This window comes from Cyclopterus lumpus, chromosome 15, assembly GCF_009769545.1.
Source record: "Cyclopterus lumpus isolate fCycLum1 chromosome 15, fCycLum1.pri, whole genome shotgun sequence".
NCBI classification, from domain to species: domain Eukaryota; kingdom Metazoa; phylum Chordata; class Actinopteri; order Perciformes; family Cyclopteridae; genus Cyclopterus; species Cyclopterus lumpus.
Window position 1 is genome coordinate 12,255,889 of NC_046980.1, and position 7,272 is coordinate 12,263,160.

Genomic DNA, 7,272 nt, shown 5'->3' on the forward strand with positions numbered 1-7,272 from the left:
CCTTCGCTTGGGGTAGGCAGTTTGCCCCCACCTGGAGGGAGCAATCCGCCGGTTTCCGGCAGAGCACCATGGCCTCAGATTTGGAGGTGCTAACTCTCATCCTTGCCGCTTCGCACTCGGCTGCAAAACGCCCCAGTGAATGCTGGAGGTCACGGTCCGAGGAGGCAAACAGGACCAAATCATCCGCAAACAGCAGAGAGGCGATCCCGAGACTCCCGAAACGGATCCTCTCCGCCCCCTGGCTGCGCCTAGATATCCTGTCCATGAAGGTCACATACAGGACCGGTGATAAAGGGCAGCCCTGGCGGAGGCCAACACCCACCGGGAACGTGTCTGACTTACTACCGAGGAGACAAACACAGCTCCTACTGCAGGCATACAGAGACCGGATGGCCCGTGCCAACGGGTCCGGCACCCCATACTCCCGCAGCACCCCCCACAAAAACCCCCGAGGGACCCGGTCGAAAGCCTTCTCCAGGTCTACAAAGCACATGTAAACTGGTTGGGCAAACTCCCAGGACCCCTCCAGTAATCTTGCGAGGGTAAAGAGCTGGTCCACTGTTCCACGACCGGGACGGAATCCGCACTGTTCGTCCTGAATCTGAGGTTCGACAAGCGGTCGGAGCCTCCTCTCCAGCACCCTGGCATAAGCTTTTCCCGGGAGGCTGAGCAGTGTGATACCACGATAGTTCGAGCACACTCTCCGGTCCCCCTTCTTGAAGATGGGAACCACCACCCCGGTCTGCCAGTCCATGGGCACTGTTCCCGACCCCCATGCGACACTGAAAAGGCGTGTCAACCAAGACAGCCCAACAATGTCCAGCGCTTTCAGCATCTCAGGGCGGATCTCATCCACCCCTGGCGCCTTGCCACCAAGGAGCTTTTTGACTACCTTAGCGACCTCTGCCAGGGATATGGGTGAATCCACCCCAAAGTCTTCCGGCGCTGCCCCCTCTCCATGTTGGCTGGGTTTAGGAGTTCCTCAAAGTGCTCTTTCCACCGCCCGACGATGTCCCCAGTCCGGGTCAGCAGTTCCCCCCCCCCTGCTGAGAACAGCCTGGGGTAGACCCTGCTTTCCCTTCCTAAGCCGTCGGATGGTTTGCCAGAACTTCCTTGAGGCCAACCGAAAGTCCTTCTCCATGGCCTCCCCGAACTCCTCCCATGCCCAAGTTTTAGCCTCCGCGACCATCGTCGCTGCAGCCCTTTTGGCCCGCCGGTACCCGTCAGCTGCTTCAGGAGACCCCTGGGCCAGCCAGGCCCGAAAGGCCTCCTTCTTCAGTTTGACGGCTTCCCTCACCCCCGGTGTCCACCACCGGGTTCTAGGGTTGCCGCCACGACAGGCACCTATGACCTTCCGGCCACAGCCCCGAGCAGCCGCGTCCACAATAGAGGCTTTGAACAAGGTCCACTCGGATTCCATGTCCCCAGCCTCCCTCGGGATTTGTGAGAAGTTCTTCCGGAGGTGGGAGTTGAAGACCTCCCGGACAGGATCCTCTGCCAGACGTTCCCAGTTCACCCTCACTACACGTTTGGGCTTGCCAGGTCCCCGCCATCTGATCCAACTCACCACCAGGTGGTGATCAGTTGACAGCTCTGCTCCTCTCTTCACCCGAGTGTCCAAGACATACGGCCGCAGATCAGATGACACGATTACAAAGTCGATCATTGATCTCCGGCCTAAGGTGTTCTGGTACCAGGTACACTTATGAGCCACCTTATGTTCGAACATGGTGTTCGTTATGGACAAACTGTGGCTAGCACAGAAGTCCAACAACAAAACACCATTCGGGTTCAGATCGGGCAAGCCGTTCCTCCCAATCACGCCCCGCCAGGTTTCTCTGTCATTGCCCACGTGAGCGTTGAAGTCTCCCAGGAGAACTATGGAGTCGGCAGGCGGCGCCCTTTCCAGGACCCCTCCCACCGACTCCAAGAAGGCCGGATACTCCGAGATGCTGTTCGGTGCATAAGCACAAACAACAGTCAGAGCCTTACTCCCCGCAACCCGTAGGCGCAGGGAGGCGACCCTCTCGTTCCCCGGGGAAAACTCCAACACAGCGGCGCTCAGCCGGGGGCTCGTGAGTATCCCCACTCCCGCCCGGCGCCTCTCACCCTGGGCAACTCCAGAAAAGGACAAAGTCCAACCCTTCTCCAGGAGCTTGGTTCCAGAGCCCATGCTGTGCGTGGAGGTGAGCCCAACTATATCTAGCTGGTACCGCTCCACCTCCTGCACCAGCTCCGGCTCTTTCCCCGCTAGTGAGGTGACGTTCCACGTCCCTAGAGCTAGTCTATGCTGCCGGCGATCGGCCCGCCCAGGTCTCCCGCCTGGCCCGCCGCCCGGTCTACATAGCACTCGACCCCGATAATTCTCCCTGCGGGTGGTGGGTCCACAGGGTGACTGCTGCTCCATGTTGTTCTTTCGGGCTGAGCCCGACCGGGCACCATGGGCGAAAGCCCGGCCACCAGACGCTCGCCGACGAGCTCCCCTCCTGGGTCTGGCTCCGGGAGGGTGCCCCGGTTTCCCTTGTCCGGGCAAGGTGGCTACAATCCGTGGGCTGCTATTCATCAGGGTTTATTGAACCGCTCTTAGTCTGGGCTCTCCCCCGAGACCTGTTTGCCTTGGGAGACCCTACCAGGGGCTGACGCCCCGGACAACATAGCTCCCAGGATCACTGAGCCACTCAAACTCCTCCACCACGTTAAGGTGGCGATTCATAGGAGGAGAAGATAATAAGATAATATTCAATAATGTAAAACCTGTTACATTGAAACATTTTGCTTTACCAGTGTTTTCCACAGCATTTTGTGAGACAATGTTGGGTGGACATTGGACCCTCTATTATGACATAGAAGTTTGTGTTGACACTGGCAGTCCCTGTGGACATAATTGTTAGTGTTTCCCAGTCTCCATTAGAAAACCTCTTATTTTATTGCAGCAGGGCCTAACAGTCTGTTCTGCTTAGTCCTGGTTCTCCTATTTCATGGGCCTCCGCACTGCGGCGGGCTGGTTGCTGCCGGAGGCCCCGCTGGAGCCTAAGCTGAAGGAGTGGCACTGATAACAAGCAAAAACAACAACAAGCAACAACAAAAAAAGACTATATAGAAAAAGTCCATCTGCTCGCTTATGGTCTGGTTCACTTATGTAGGTCATATATATATATATATATATATATATGTAGGTTTCATGTAGGTTTCAGAACCAGTTAAAAGCTCCTCACAGTAACTGTAAGAATATATTGATGACAATACTTAAGTTCAATACAGGTCTGGTGGATCCCCAACATGCACAGAGCACAGTCCACATCAGTAAAAAGTAGGGCATAGAGCTGGGGGCTCCGTCACTTGCGCAGGGAGAGAAGGCTCAGTGAGCTCTAAGTCCACGGCCCCGGGGAGCAGCGAACACTGTCGGGTGTGGGAGCTGTAAAGCTGACTGAGCCTCCCACTTCCCCAGTCCAACGAGAACCCCTGTGAACCGCTGCGGAGGAAATAGTCAAGTAGAGGGCTGGCCAGCCGGCCCACCCGTTGAGAAGTGCAACAATATGTTCATTATGAAACTGTGGCAAGAAAAAATGGACTTTGGCGGGCTGTCAGAGTCTTGGTGATTAATGGGCAACACTGGCTATATTCAGTCTCGCTTTTTCTCTTACTTTAAACAACATGTGCAAACTATATGTTTGACTATATACATTGATGGTGCTGTTAGATGGCTGTTACGTTAATTGCAGTAAACATTTTGATTTCAAAAAGACAAATAGCAACAAATATGGATGTAGGCTAAAATGTGAATTTGGGAAATTCAATTAATTAATTTTGACATTATACATTGGGATAAGTACTGAGATTATTATAGACATGAGGACACAGTGACACATTGCTCGCTGTGTGTGTGCATGAGAATGAGGGGAAGACAAGGTGGAAGCCGGTGTACTATTGCATGCAATGTTTCTGCAAGTTATTAACATTATGAATGAAGCTTTGAACTACTCAGTACAGCCCTAGTAATATAGCCCTAACTCCAGCAGGAAAGAAATCCATTTATTGATTCCTTTATTTAAAATCAAATGAAAAAGGAGAGCCAGAGAACATGAACAAAGTTATTTGTGTGTGATGAACAAGTCGGGACTAAAGATGGAAACACAACAAATCTCTTCTCCCATCTTAAAACTCACAATCCAACAGAATACTTAGAATCTTTGGCTTTTGCAAAGGCAACAAAATATAAATGTGACAGTCAACGGCAAGACGGGACGAGATCAGTTGATAGATTAGAATTATTGATCTTAGCATGCCCATGTGTAAAAATAGTCTTAAATATGGCCATTTATGGGTGTTGCAAAATATGTTTCTCCAGGCCAAAGATTTACTCAATGACCCATGTACATATGGAATGGCAACATTCTCACTGCCAACTGAGGAACAAAAGGTGGTGTATGTTGCCATGATGGTGTGGGTGTGAATATACAGTATATATATTTGTATTCTTATTCAAATGGCAAGACAAAATAATTGAATAATCAATTGAATATGTTACTTGATTTTATTATTGAGTATCATTATGTAAAATTATGAATAAACATCCAAATAAATGATCAAAGACGTCACAATTTGGGCATTTACATAACAAAATAAAAATAAAACAGGCATCATGACTCACCAAGTCTACTTTATGTTTTGCTGCTTTTGACTGATTCAAGCAGATATTTTTCCTTTTGCAAAGCCAAAGAGAAGTCCTTCAATGACGAATCACAGTTCATTATTAATCAGCTTGCTCCTCATCTTTGTCTTGGCTGTGTCTGTTTAGGCCGAATGGTCATCAGAGAGGCAATCAAAGACCATCCGAGGGCCATTGAGTATTCAATGGCTTAGTTTACGGAGAGCTCTTCGGCGAGTCACTGCTGACGGGTTCAACTGTCCTCTTTTTCTTTCTTTTTTCTCTTCGCATTGTTTATTGAAGATGCAGTCTTATCCTTATTTTCACTTGACAAACTAACCAGACAGCAACAGACATTTCGAAAAGCCGCATTTACTCAATGATGCGCAAAGTGGGCCGGTGTTTGGATGACTGAGTTAATATCAGAGAAAAGGTTTGAGGATGTGATGTGTTTTGCATATGTAATGTTATGTTAGTGACTAGAGATGCTGAAGCATAACGTTAAACCGGAACCTCGCAAACAAATATACGATATTTAGTTAATGATGTGCACGGTATATGTGTTAGTAAGCTAGTTAACTTTTGCAGTGTACACTAGAACAGTCTTTGTCATTAAAGTAACTCTTAAAATGCATCAGAATGTAATTATGAGAAGCTACCAGACCAAGAAAAGCTGTAGGGCTTGATCTAAAACCCATGAGTATGTTTAGCTGAGTTAAACATACATATAAAGGATGTTTGTGATTTGTTTATTTTTTAAGTTGCATTGTGTTGCTTTAAGTTATGAAGTTGCCAATACATGTGACTGACACATGTACAACACTAAATCTACAAGAAACTTTCATCTATACATAATCATTTACAATCGATAAATTTAATCAAAAGTTACATGGTATAGTTCGGTTGCAAAACCAATGGACTCCCATGAATTCCAGTTGTATTAATGTCAAAGAAAGGAGGAAGACTCAAGTCTCACAATATGAGGAGGGTCAGCCGGTAATCTCGCACACTGGATGTTCTTTTCAACAAGTTGTCTCCCCAGATTATTATCACCCTGCAAACAGTCATCATGCAGAGAATCACTGATAAAACAAGTCCTGTTTCTGTGGGCAAGTGTTTATATGGGAAAGGGAAACCCTACAGAGGGTTGACACAATAACAGGAACACTTGGTGTGAAATTACAACCTCAACCTATCTGTCAAACAATCACCTTTCTGACAAAAAGAAAATGTATCAAAGTGAGGGTGTTTGCAGGGCTCTTCTGCTGAACGGCCGTGTACTCTGCAGGTGTTCATGCAGGTATAAGTATCAGCATGGTTTGTTCTACAGCTCAAAGAAAAACCTCTTGGAACCATATTTGTGTACTTTATTGAGAAAGTGAACAATCAACTGTTGAAATAATACAAGGCAGGTATTGACAAGGCAGGTATCTTTTCAGAAAACACAGTGCGAAAACACAGTGCGTAATTTCCCAATTCAGAATTTTGCTCATACAGGAGCAAAATTGTCCATATAAAAGTTTGAGGGCTTCACATTGTCATTGGCGTAGACACTATTTAGCAGCACATCTATAATTTACATCAAAGTAGAGTAGTGAAGTAGAGGTAGCCAGCAGTGTTAATTGTTAAATTGACTGTATTTAATATTAAGAAATAATTTGGACATTAGAGAGCAATTTGTTCATGCTTTACAGTCTCTGTTCTATCTAGTTGCAAAGGCAAAACTCTGTTGCTTTAGGCATAAAAATAAAGGCCATTTTTGCAAATGGATTTAATGTTACCAAATACTATTAGCAGCAATTGAATCATGAAGACAAAAAGCTTAAAAACACATTCCCACAGCTTGTTTTACATTAATCCAACACAGTAACATGGAAACAAAAGCTGGGTAATAACAGCCTGTGTCCATCATGTATGTACCTCTACGCTGCGGTCAAGGTGGTTAGAAAGCGCTGTCGAAACAGTGCACGTGTCTGGCAGGAATGTCCGACTCGTGTAGCGCCTCTCGGCTGGGGATCTGCGTCAAGAGCTCCACATCTTCATCTGAGGTAGAGGGATGAGTGAGGATGATCCGCGGGATCTGTCAGATGATTGCCACAGAAGGGAACGGGATTGGGAAGGGAAATAAGTATGTTTTCATGTGGTACAATGTGCGAACATGGTGAAATGTCAGAAAGATCATGTCATGTACATTTCTAGTCTTTATTTTTGCAGGAATCTTGGATTTTGCAGGTCTCGGGGATTGCTCAAATAAATTGATTTCAGTGTGAGACAATATCGTCGGTGGTATATGCGACTGAGGGATGACATTTGCTTACTGTCATTGTGTGTTTCCCCCCTGAATCATTTGTCATCAAGGCTTGCGCCTTCATCTCAGACAAGGTCTTGTTCAACTCGCTCTCCAAATCAGACTGAAACACCAAAAGACAAGGAGAAAAGAAGTCCACATATGGCTTGAGGCACATTGTCAAACAATAGTGATATTTTATTCTGTTTGTGCTTTGATTTGAGTCAACCACCCACAATGCCGTTGCCGTTGCAGACAACAGCCTCAATCTTCTTGGACACACAGTGTTCTGTGTTCTCCATCTTGGGCTGTTTGTCTCTTTGGCCGCCGCCGCCGT